Raw genomic sequence first — 13,487 nt, forward strand, 5'->3', positions numbered from 1 at the left:
TATTGGAACCAATACCAGTTTTAAAGTTAACAAGGAAATGGCAGTTTTTTCCTGCAGATCTGCACATACCCACCACCCCCTCCCCCCGCCACCATCTCCCTTCCTCACAACACCCTACTCTGCGTTGGCCGGCGGCTTCCCTTTACAGTGGCAGTGGCAGTTGGTTGTGGGGCTGATGGTACTTTTCATGCACTGTCCCACAGCAGCAGATTACTGCCCTTGGTATTCATCCGCGAAGCCAAGCCAAAGATTCTTTGTAGCATTCAATACTCTTATCTGAAGGTACACTAAACTGCAACCATGAAACACAATAAAACAGGACGTGCCTTCTTGCACTATTTTTGGTCCAGTTTGACTCAATGTACAAACTAAATATCAATTTCAAGATTTGCAAGATTACTTCAAGATTATTTTTCTTGTCCTCTGTAATAAAACAAAATGGAATATTACGCAAAATTTCCTTTAGTCTGTGGCAAGGCAGACAAAGATTCGCCATCAGCAGAAATTGCCAGGCTCCCCTTACAGAAAGAGAAGCAAAATGGAGTCCCCTTAGAGACACCGTGTCTGTGGATTTGCCTCCCACAGCCGCACAGCCTTCAGTTTAAACCATCGGACACCTCTGAATCGTCAAGATGCTCACCTCTGACACGCTCAGGAAGCCTTCAGCACCCTCAGCACCCTCTCGCATCTTGGTTCCAAAACCTGGTGCCCCTTCAGCCAGTCTCGAGCCAATCTCCAGCAGTCCGCAGCCCTTGACCGCAGTTGCCTGCAGTCCACGGCCTAAGTGGATTCCTCGCCGTGAGTCACCAACAGCCCGCATTCTTCAACCTCAGAGCCCCTCACTGGTCCGCCGCCATGATCACTATCCCGTGGATTGTCTCCTCTGCTTCTCCTTCTCAATAACGGGGCGGTCTCCCTGTTTCCTGGTGCCCTGCGCCAGTCGTCCGCTTCCCCGGAGACTGCAACCCCTCGTGGCCGCTGCAGAACACAGGCATCACCATCGTGTGCCCAGACCCTGCGGTCTCAGGATTTAAAATAAAACACCATCAACTCCTTTAACAGGCCATTTAAAGCCTGGGCGGTTGGAGCTGTCATTCATGTTTTAAGGATTCAATCTATTTCCCTATGGATGCCATTTCAAAATTAATCTTAACAGAGGGGTACAGCATAGGAAAATATACAAATGTGCTGGAGAAACTCAGTAAGTTACACAGCATCGATAGAAAAGGGTGACCAGTAGCATCACTAGGGTTGGTGACACCCCTCCCACCCCCACATGGACCCCCTCCTGTACCAGACCATACAGAATCCTTAGTAATGTTTTTTGCACTAATGTTACTCGTTAATCGTAATTCCCGTCGATCACTGAATGTAACGGCAATAGTAGTGAGATAAACAACCAGCAAAATTAAAATTATGCCTTTAAAATATAATATCATATGCACAGCCTAAAAGTATTTAAATGTAATATTTCTTAGATAATATGAATGCTAACAACAAAATTGCTCAGTAAAATCCTTGTACATTGAATTACAACATCATTAGCTACAACATTATTAGTAACTGAGTGGAAACCTTTTTTGATTTTTCTCCTTCTTTTCCTTTAATTACAACTTAATTGTCAAAAAATGTTATGGATCTTGGTTCACAAATTCTAATGACCAAAATATTGTAGCTAAAACACCAGAAAATTTGACAAAAGCAGCAACTATAAAAACACCAACACCAATGAAAACAACAGCGCAGGCAGACGAAACCACGTGATTTGAAGCGTCATTGTAATTGGGGAATACTGACAGCTCACACCGGAGGGCATTAGAAGGTTCAAAAAGTAAATGAGTATCGAGTTTTAGCCTTGTAGGTACATTGATACGTGTAAGCTGGGCTTACAAAAAATGTTTTTGTTGCTATAACTAACTACAGGGATATTTTTATAAATAAAAAAATAAATTTCTGCTGAAACACTACACAAAAATTTTATAGACAGTCATTTTGGTGTCAGCCCCTCTGATGGTGTCACCCAGTGCGGTCCACACTCCTCCAGTGACACCAGTGAGGGTGACCAAAGTTTTGGGCCTTGGCCCTGCGTCAGGAATAAGAAAAACAAACAGGCAGATGCATGAAGAGAAAGGTGGGAGGAGGGGTGAAGGAGGAGAGGAAAGAAGGGGAAGGGGTGAAGCACAGGCTAAAAGGTAAGAGGTAATAGGTTGACACAGGTGGGAGGGTAGAAGAGAAAAAAGCTGAGGTGATTGGGGTAAAGAGCAGAGGACGGAAAAGGGAGCACATCGCGACGCAGGCGAACCGGCTCCATATGTGACGGCCGCGGTAGCGGAGCAGCCGCGTTAAGATGGCGCTGTCAGGGGCAGGGATTCCTCATGACCTCGGCCATCGTGTGTGCCCTTTCGGCTGTGTCATGATGTCACAGCCGACATGGTGGCGTGGCACAGGCTCACCCTTAAAGAGCAGTGCACAGGTTTCAAATAAACAGTTGAAACTGAAACACCTCAGCGTGTGGTTCTTTCCAACTTCACTCTTTGTAGCTACCGCTACAAGCTCTCTGATAGGAGAAGAAAGGGAATGGGATGGGGAGTGGGAGGAAAGTATACAGAGGGATAGGGAAAGAGAGAGACAATGGGGGACGGGGTTCACGGAAATTGCAGAAGTCACTAGAAACTCCCAAGATAGAATATAAGGTTTTAAACAGGAAAGTCTGCAGACGCTGTAGGACAGTACATTAATGATCTGGAAGAGAGGACTGAGTGTAGTGTATCTAAATTTGCTGATGACATTAAACTGAGTGGAAAAGAAAATTGTGCAGATGATGTGTAGAGAGAGATAGATATGTTAAGTAAGGGGAAGGGGTCTGGCAGATGGAATATAATGTTGCTAAAGGTGACGTTGAAGGAAAAATGCAAGATCAGAGAATTATTTAAATGGCAAATGATTGCAGCACGCTGCTGTGCAGAAGGACTTGGAAGTGCCTGTGCCTGAATTGCAAAAGGTTGGTTTGCAGGCTAAATGGAATGTGTTTTTTTTTTATTTTATTTTTTTTTGTTTTTTTTTTATTTTTTATTTTTCACACCATAAATCACAATAGCCATGATATACACTTTTTCTTTTCCACACATTTACAGTGACTTTTTCTCCCTCCCCCCTCCCTCCTCCCAAGCCCTCTCATCCATTTTAGGTATACAATCTAGGTTGCATTAATTCAGTTAGACAATGTTGTCATTCAACAAAAATACACCAGAAATTCTACTGAGTCCATTCTTTTCTTTTCTTCTCCTTCCATCAACTTAGGTAATGTTTGTTCCCGGTAGGTTTTCGCTATTGTATTTAATGTAAGGCTCCCATACTTGTTCGAATATTTCAATATTATTTCTTAAACTATATGTTATTTTTTCTAATGGAATACATTTATTCATTTCTATATACCATTGTTGTATTTTCAAATTATCTTCCAATTTCCAGGTTGACATAATACATTTTTTTGCTACGGCTAGGGCTATCTTGACAAATCTTTTTTGTGCATCTTCCAAGTCAATTCCAAATTCTTTATTTTTTATGTTACTTAGGAGAAAGATCTCTGGATTCTTTGGTATATTGTTTTCTGTTATTTTATTTAATATCTGATTGAGATCATCCCAAAATTTTTCTACTCTCCCACATGTCCAGATTGCATGAATTGTTGTTCCCCTTTCTTTTTTACATCGAAAACATCTATCAGATACTGTTGGGTCCCATTTATTTAACTTTTGCGGTGTAATGTATAGTCTGTGTAACCAATTATATTGTATCATACGCAGCCTCGTCTTTATTGTATTTCTCATCGTTCCAGAGCATAACTTCTCCCATGTTTCCTTTTTTATCTTTATATTTAAATCTTGTTCCCATTTTTGTTTAGATTTACCATTTGTTTCCTCATTTTCCTTTTCTTGCAGTTTAATATACATATTTTTTATAAATCTTTTGATTAACATTGTATCTGTAATCACATATTCAAGGTTACTTCCCTCTGGTAAACTCAAGTTGCTTCCTAATTTATCTTTCAAGTAGGATCTCAGTTGGTAATATGCCAGCGCTGTATCTCCAGTTATATTGTACTTATCTCTCATTTGTTCAAAGGATAAGAATCTACTTCCTGAAAAACAATTTTCTATTCTTTTAATCCCTTTTTTTTCCCATTTTCTAAAGGCAAGGTTGTCTATTGTAAAAGGGAGTAGCTTATTTTGCGTCAATATTAGTTTTGGTATTTGGTAATTTATTTTATTTCTTTCTACATGAATCTTCTTCCATATATTGAGGAGATGGTGTAATACTGGAGAAGTTCTATGTTGTACCAATTTTTCGTCCCATTTATATAATATGTGTTCAGGTATCTTTTCCCCTATTTTATCTAATTCTAGTCTCGTCCAGTCTGGTTTTTCCCTTGTTTGGTAAAAATCTGATAGGTACCTTAATTGTGCGGCTCTATAATAATTTTTGAAGTTTGGCAATTGTAAGCCTCCTTGTTTATACCATTCTGTTAATTTATCTAGTGCTATCCTCGGTTTCCCCCCTCTCCATAAAAATCTCCTTATTATTTTCTTTAACTCTTTGAAGAATTTTTCTGTCAGTTGTATTGGCAATGCCTGAAATAAGTATAGTATCCTTGGAAAAATGTTCATTTTAATACAGTTTATCCTTCCTATCAGTGTTAGTGGTAGCTCTTTCCAATGCTCTAAATCGTCCTGTAATTTTTTCATTAGTGGATTGTAATTGAGTTTATATAATTGGCCTAGATTTTTGTTTATTTGCACACCTAGGTATCTTATTGCCTGCGTTTGCCATCTGAATGGGGATTCCTCCTTAAATTTTGAGAAATCCGCGTTATTCATAGGCATTGCTTCACTTTTATTTACGTTTATCTTGTATCCCGACACTTCTCCATATTCCTTCAATTTCTTATATAGTTCTTTTATTGATAGTTCTGGTTCTGTTAAGTACACTATCACATCATCCGCAAACAGACTGATTTTATATTCCCTGTCTTTTATTTTTATTCCTTTTATATTATTATCTCTTCTTATCGATTCTGCTAGTGGTTCTATAGCTAGCGCAAACAATAATGGTGATAGTGGGCATCCCTGCCGCGTTGACCTGCTTAAGTTAAATTGCTTTGATACATGTCCATTTACTGTCACTTTCGCTAACGGTCCCTTATATAATGCTTTAATCCAATTAATATACTTCTCCGGTAAACTGAATTTTTGCAATACTTTGAACAAGTAATTCCATTCTACTCTGTCGAAGGCCTTCTCTGCGTCTAAAGCAACTGCTACTGCCGGTGCTTTATTTCCTTCTACTGCATGAATTAAGTTAATAAATTTACAAATATTGTCTGTTGTGCGTCTTTTTTTGATAAATCCAGTTTGGTCTAAATTTACCATTTTCGGTACCTGTTCTGCTAATCTGTTCGCTAATAGTTTAGCTATTATCTTATAATCTGTGTTTAGCAGAGATATTGGTCTATATGACGCTGGTGAGAGTGGATCTTTCCCTTGTTTTAGTATCACTGTAATTATTGCTGTTTTACATGAATCTGGTAAGTTTTGTGTCTCATCAATCTGGTTGATTACATCCAGGAGGGGCGGTATTATTAGGTCTTTAAATGTTTTGTAGAATTCTATTGGGAGTCCATCCTCTCCTGGTGTCTTATTATTTGGTAAATTTTTTATTATCTCTTGTATTTCTACTGTTCCAAATGGTTCTGTTAATTTATTTTGTTCCTCTATTTGTAGTTTTGGTAGTTCAATTTTAGTCAAAAATTCATCTATTTTCCCTTCTTTCCCTTCGTTTTCGGTTCGGTATAATTGTTCATAGAATTCTCTGAAGTTTTCCTTAATTTCTTTTGGATTATATGTAATTTGTTTGTCTTTTTTCCTTGTTGCCAATACCATTTTCTTAGTTTGCTCTGTCTTAAGCTGCCATGCTAGGATTTTGTGTGTTTTTTCCCCTAGTTCATAATATTTCTGTTTTGTCTTCATTATATTCTTCTCCACCTTATATGTTTGTAATGTTTCATATTTTATTTTTTTATCCGCCAATTCTCTTCTTTTGGTTGTATCTTCCTTTATTGCTAATTTTTTTTCTATGTTTATTATTTCCCTTTCCAACTGCTCTGTTTCCTGATTATAGTCCTTCTTCATCTTGGTTGCATAACTTATTATTTGCCCTCTAATGAATGCTTTCATTGCGTCCCATAGTATAAACTTATCTTCCACTGATTCCGTATTTACTTCAAAGTACATTTTTAATTGTTTTTCAATAAATTCTCTAAAATCCTGTCTTTTAAGTAGCATGGGGTTTAATCTCCATCTATACATTCTTGGAGGGATGTCCTCTAGCTCTATTGCCAATAACAGGGGTGAGTGGTCCGATAATAGTCTAGCTTTATATTCCGTTTTCCTAACTCTCCCTTGAATGTGGGCTGATAACAGGAATAGGTCTATCCTTGAGTATGTTTTATGTCTAGTCGAGTAGTATGAGTATTCCTTTTCTTTTGGGTTTTGTTTCCTCCATATGTCCACAAGTTTCATTTCTTGCATTGATTTAATTATAAATTTGGTTACTTTGTTCTTCCTGTTAATTTTTTTCCCCGTTTTATCCATATTTGGATCCAAATTCAGATTGAAATCCCCTCCTATTAGTATGTTCCCTTGCGTATTAGCTACCTTCAAAAAGATATCTTGCATAAACTTTTGATCTTCTTCGTTAGGTGAATATATATTAAGTAGATTCCAAAGCTCTGAATATATCTGACATTTTATCATAACATATCTCCCTGCTGGATCTATTATTTCCTCTTCTATTTTAAATGGCACATTCTTGCTAATTAATATAGCCACTCCTCTTGCTTTTGAATTATACGATGCTGCTGTTACATGTCCTACCCAATCTCTCTTTAATTTCTTGTGCTCCAATTCAGTTAAGTGTGTTTCTTGGACAAATGCTATATCTATTTTTTCCTTTTTCAGTAAATTTAGTAGTTTCTTCCTTTTAATTTGGTTATGTATTCCATTAATATTTAGAGTCATATAGTTCAGCGTAGCCATTTTATATTTTGTTTATCTTCTCTTTCCGTTTTTCCATCATTACCTTTCCTCCTTTTCCATTTCTGTTTTCTTATTTTCAACTCTTTACCAGACAACATTCCTACAACATCCAACATTTTCCTTATTCTCCTATTTCTATCTTCTTTATCCCCAATCTCCCCTTCCCCTCCTGAGTTGCCCTTTATCCCTTGTCGGACAACCACATCTCCCCTCTCCATTTGGATTTGCGAATCCACTCGCAAGCGTCAACTGATTTTGCAGTGACCGCTCTTTTCCCCCACCCAGCCCCCCCCAGAAAAGATTTCGCTTTTTATATGTCACAAAGGTCACTCTTTTAATTCCCTCCTTATTCTCTCTATTCCATTACCTTCCCTTATTAATTCTTGTCTATACTCTCTATGTTTTCCTCTAATTACAGATACTTTCACATATGCCCATTGTCTCTATTCACTCTTATACCTCTTTACCCGCATACATATCAATCGTGGTCATTTTTACCCTCCTTACCCGTCTTCATCCCTCAGTCTATTTTTGTCTTTACCCACATACATATCAATCGTGATAATTTTTGCTCTCATTACCCGTCTTCATCCCTCAGTCTATTTTTGTAATTGTTCTGCAAATTTTCGTGCTTCTTCTGGATCCGAGAATAGTCTGTTTTGTTGTCCTGGAATAAATATTTTCAATACCGCAGGATGCTTCAGTGTAAATTTATATCCTTTCTTCCATAAAATCGCTTTTGCTGCATTGAACTCTTTTCTCTTCTTTAGGAGTTCAAAGCTTATATCTGGATAAATGAAGATTTTTTGCCCTTTATACTCCAGTGGTTTGTTGCCCTCTCTTACTTTTTCCATTGTCTTCTCCAGTACCTTTTCTCTTGTAGTATATCTTAGGAATTTTACTACAATAGATCTTGGTTTTTGTTGTGGTTGTGGTTTAGGGGCCAATGCTCTATGTGCCCTTTCTATTTCCATTTCTTGCTGTAGTTCTGGACATCCTAGGGCCTTAGGGATCCATTCTTTTATAAACTCCCTCATATTCTTGCCTTCTTCATCTTCCTTAAGGCCCACTATCTTTATGTTATTTCTTCTGTTATAATTTTCCATTATATCTATTTTTTGGGCTAGTAATTCTTGTGTCTCTTTAGTTTTTTTTATTAGATTCCTCCAATTTCTTTTTTAAGTCTTCTACCTCCATTTCTGCTGCTATTGCCCGTTCTTCCATCTTGTCCATTTTTTTCCCCATTTCTGTTAAGGTCATATCCATTTTATTTATTTTCTTTTCTGTGTTGTTTATTCTTCTTCTTAAATCATTGAATTCCTGTGTTTGCCATTCTTTAAATGACTCCATGTATCCTCTAACAAGAGCAAGTATATCCTTTACCTTGCCTTTCCCTTTATCTATTTCACTGTATTCTTCCTCTTCTTCTTCCTCTAGGTTGACCATCTGTTGTTTCTTTGCTGCCCTTTCCTCCTCTTCTTTCTTGTTTCCATTGTCTTCTGTGGTCTCTTCTTGCTGCAGGTGTTCTGCAGCTGTCGTTGCCGGCTGTGGAGATCGACTCCCCAGCTGGTCCCCCCTCCCGTCGGTGTGTTTTTTTTCATGCGCATCGCGCATGCGCGAGGAGTCGCGCATGCGCGGTTGCGCACTTTTACTCGGCTCTGTGAGCCATTGTTGTAGTTCTTTTTCTACCGACCTGAGGTAGCGGGCTCCTCTCTCCACAGCGGGCCTCTTCGGACAGGTAAGGCCTTCACCTTTTTCCTCCGTTGTCTTCTCTTCCTCTCTTCTTTCCGTTGATTTTGATTTTTCTCCTTTTGTCTCCATCTTCTTTCCACCTTTATACTCACTTTTCTTTAACTTGTATTTCTGTGCCTTTGTATTTTCTCTTGTTTTTCCCGACTTTTCTGGAGAGGGCTGGAGTTCACCGTCCGGCCACTACTCCATCACGTGACTCCTCCCCTAAATGGAATGTTTGACCTCATTGCTAGATGGATTGCATTTAGGAGCAGGGAGGTTATGCTGTAACAGTACAAGGCATCGAGTCCACTCTGCTGAAGATCCAGCTGCGCTGGGTGGGTCTCGTCTCCAGAATGGAGGACCATCGCCTTCCCAAGATCGTGTTATATGGCGAGCTCTCCACTGGCCACCGTGACAGAGGTGCACCAAAGAAAAGGTACAAGGACTGCCTAAAGAAATCTCTTGGTGCCTGCCACATTGACCACCACCAGTGGGCTGATATCGCCTCAAACCGTGCATCTTGGCGCCTCACAGTTTGGCGGGCAGCAACCTCCTTTGAAGAAGACCGCAGAGCCCACCTCACTGACAAAAGGCAAAGGAGGAAAAACCCAACACCCAACCCCAACCAACCAATTTTCCCTTGCAACCGCTGCAATCGTGTCTGCCTGTCCCGCATCGGACTTGTCAGCCACAAACGAGCCTACAGCTGACGTGGACATTTACCCCCTCCATAAATCTTCGTCCGCGAAGCCAAGCCAAAGAAAACAAGGCCACATCTGGAGCACTGCGTGCAGTTCTGGTCTCCTTTTTTAAATTTTAAAAAATTTTTCACACTATGAACCATATTAATCAAAACACACACAAACATTTCCCTCTTTAATATACATAATGGCATTTTCTCCCCTTTTTTCCCCCTCCCTTCCCTCCCTCCTTCCCAACCCCCTCCAAATCCATTAAACGTTCAACATATACAATACAATAAACCCATTAAACAATGTCATCACACAATGAAAATAAACAAGAAAATTGTGTCATCTACTTTTACACACTGGGTCAGTTCATTTTGTCTTTTTCTCATTCTTTCATTTTAGGGGGTGGAGGTCCGCGATAGGTCCTCTCTGTTGTGCTTCATGTACGGTTCCCAAATTTGTTCAAATAATGTGACTTTATTTTTTAAATTGTATGTTATTTTTTGCAATGGAATACATTTATTCATTTCCATGTACCATTGCTGTACTCTCAGGCTCTCTTCTGATTTCCAAGTTGACATTATACATTTTTTTACTACAGCTAAGGTTATCATAATAAATCTTTTTTGTGCTTCATCCAGTTTGAGGCCTAATTCTTCTTATATTACTTAGAAGAAAGATCTCTGGATTTTTTGGTATGTTGCTTTTTGTGATTTTATTTAATACCTGATTTAGATCTTCCCAAAACTTTTCCACTTTCTCACATGCCCAAATTGCATGTACTGTTGTTCCCGTTTCCTTCTTACAGCGAAAACATCTATCTGATACTGTTGGGTCCCATTTATTTAACTTTTGGGGCGTGATATATAACCTGAATAACCAATTATATTGTATCATGCGTAACCTCGTGTTTATTATATTTTTCATAGTTCCACAGCATAACTTTTCCCATATTTCATTTTTTTATCTTTATGTTTAAATCTTTTTCCCACTTTTGTTTGGGTTTATAGCTTATTTCATCATTTTCCTTCTCTTGCAGCTTGATATACATGTTTGTTATAAATCTTTTTATTATCATTGCTTCTGAAATCACATATTCAAAGCTGCTTCCTTCTGGTAATCTCAGTCTGCTTCCCAATTTGTCCTTTAAGTAGGTTTTCAGTTGATGATATGCAAACATTGTACCATGAGTTATTCCATATTTGTACTTCATTTGTTCAAATGATAATAAATTATTTCCCAAAAAAATTTTTTTATTCTTTTAATTCATTTTCTGTCCCATTCTCTAAAGGAAAGGTTATCTATTGTGAAAGGGATTAGTTGATTTTGTGTCAATAATAATTTTGGTAGTTGGTAATTTGTTTTTTTCCTTTCTACGTGAATCTTCTTCCAAATGTTGAGTAAATGGTGCAGTACTGGTGAACTTCTATATTGCACCAGTTTTTCATCCCACTTATAAAGTATATGTTCTGGTACCTTCTCCCCTATTTTATCTAGCTCTAACCTGGTCCAATATGGTTTTTCCCTTGTTTGATAAAAATCTGATAGATATCTTAATTTTGCTGCTCTATAATAATTTTAAAAATTTGGTAGCTGCAAACCACCTTGTTTGTACCATTCTGTTAATTTATCTAATGCTATCCTTGGTTTCCCCCCTTTCCATAAGAATTTCCTTATTATTCTCTTTAGTTCATTGAAGAATTTCTCTGTTAAGGGAATTGGTAATGATTGAAATAGGTATTGTATCCTTGGGAAGATATTCATTTTAATGCAATTTACCCTTCCTATCAGTGTTAGTGGCAATTCTTTCCAATGTTCTAAGTCATCCTGTAATTTCTTCATTAATGGCTGATAATTTAATTTGTATAGGTGGTCTAAATTATTATCTAATCTAATACCTAGGTATCGGATTGCTTATGTTTGCCATTTAAATGGTGATTCTTTTTTAAACTCTGTGTAATCCGCATTATTCATTGTCATCGCTTCACTTTTATTTGATTTGATCTTGTAGCTCGATATTTCTCCATATTCCTTCAATTTCTTATGTAGTTCCTTTATTGATATTTCTGGTTCTGTTAAGTATACTATGATGTCATCTGCAAATAAACTGATTTTATATTCCTTCTCCTTTATTTTTATTTTATCCTTATCCTTTTTTTATCATTGGGTCCAAATTAAGGTTAAAATCCCCTCCTATCAATATATTTCCTTGTGTGTCTGCAATCTTCAAAAAAATATCCTGCATAAACTTTTGATCCTCCTCGTTAGGCACAAATATATTGAGCAAATTCCAAAATTCTGAGTATATCTGACACTTTATCATTGCGTACCTCCCTGCTGGATCTATTATTTCCTCCTCTATTTTGATTGGTACATTTTTGTTAACTAGTATGGCTACACTGCCAGTGGGCTGATATCCCCTCAAACCATGCTTCTTGGCGCCTCACAGTTTGGCGGGCAGCAACCTCCTTTGAAGAAGACCGCAGAGCCCACCTCACTGACAAAAGACAAAGGAGGAAAAACCCAACACCCAACCCCAACCAACCAATTTTCCCCTGCAACCGCTGCAACCGTGTCTGCCTGTCCTGCATCGGACTTGTCAGCCACAAACGAGCCTGCAGCTGACGTAGACATTTACCCCCTCCATAAATCTTCGCCGCGAAGCCAAGCCAAAGAAAAAAAGAAAAGAAAAAAAAAAGAAAGATGGCTACACCTCTAGCATTTGAATTATAGGATGCTGCCGTTATGTGTCCTACCCAGTCTATCTTTAGTTTGTTCTGTTCCACTTCAGTTAGATGCGTTTCCTGCACAAATGCTATATCTATTTTTTCCTTCTTCAATAAATTCAGTAGCCTCTTCCTTTTAATTTGGTTATATATTCCATTAATGTTTATAGTCATATAGTTCAACATGGCCATCTTATATTTGCATACACCTCTTTTCCACCTCTTCACCACCTCCATCCCCCTTTTCCCCATTTTCATCTCTTAGTTTTCTCTTATTACACTTAATGTACATCAATACATTTAAGACATAAAGTACCCCCGCAGTTCCCACATCCACTAATACCTTAACCCCAAAAGATACCCCCGTCTCTGAATTATCCCATATCCCTTGCCGGGCAACCACAACTCCCCTTTTCATTTGGATTCCGATCTTGTTCGCAACATCAACTGATTTTGCAGTGACGGTTATTCTCCCTCTACCCAGCCTTCTCCAGAAAACACATTTAAAAAAAAACACATATAACAAAGCTCTCTCTCTTCTTCCCCTCCCCCTTACTCCCTTCCTTCCCTTCTCTTTTCCATGTACATTGTTTTTGCATCTTTATATATACTTTATTGCCATTCTTCATTCTTCTTACATCATCTCTTCTCCTGTTCTGCAAACGTTCTGCGAATTCTTGCGCTTTCTCTGGATCCGAGAAAAGTCTGTTTTGCTCCCTGGGTATAAATATTTTAAGCACGGCAGGATGTCTTAATATGAATTTGTAACCTTTTTTCCATAAAATCTATTTCGCTGTGTTAAACTCCTACATCCTCTTTAAGAGTTCAAAACTTATGTCTAGGTAAAAAAAATATTTTTTGACCCTTGCATTCCAATGGTTTATTATCTTCTCTAAATTTATTCCTTGCCCTTTCCAGTATATTTTCTCTTGTCGTGTATCTCAAAAGTTTTACTAAGACAGATCTTGGTTTTTGATGTGCCTGTGGTTTCGGAGCTAATGCTCTGTGTGCCCTTTCTATTTCCATTCCTTCCTGCATTTCTGTCGATCCCAGGACCTTCGGGATCCATCCTTTTATAAATTCCTTCATGTCTGTGCCTTCTTCACCCTACTTCAGGCCCATTATTTTTATGTTGTCGCCAACTATAATTTTCCAACATATCAATTTTCTAGATAACAACTCTTGTGTCTCTTTAATTTCTTTGTCACTTCCAATTTTTCTCTTAAGTAATTTACTTCCATTTC

The sequence above is a fragment of the Narcine bancroftii genome, chromosome 3, assembly GCF_036971445.1.
Source record: "Narcine bancroftii isolate sNarBan1 chromosome 3, sNarBan1.hap1, whole genome shotgun sequence".
Taxonomy (NCBI): Eukaryota; Metazoa; Chordata; class Chondrichthyes; order Torpediniformes; family Narcinidae; genus Narcine; species Narcine bancroftii.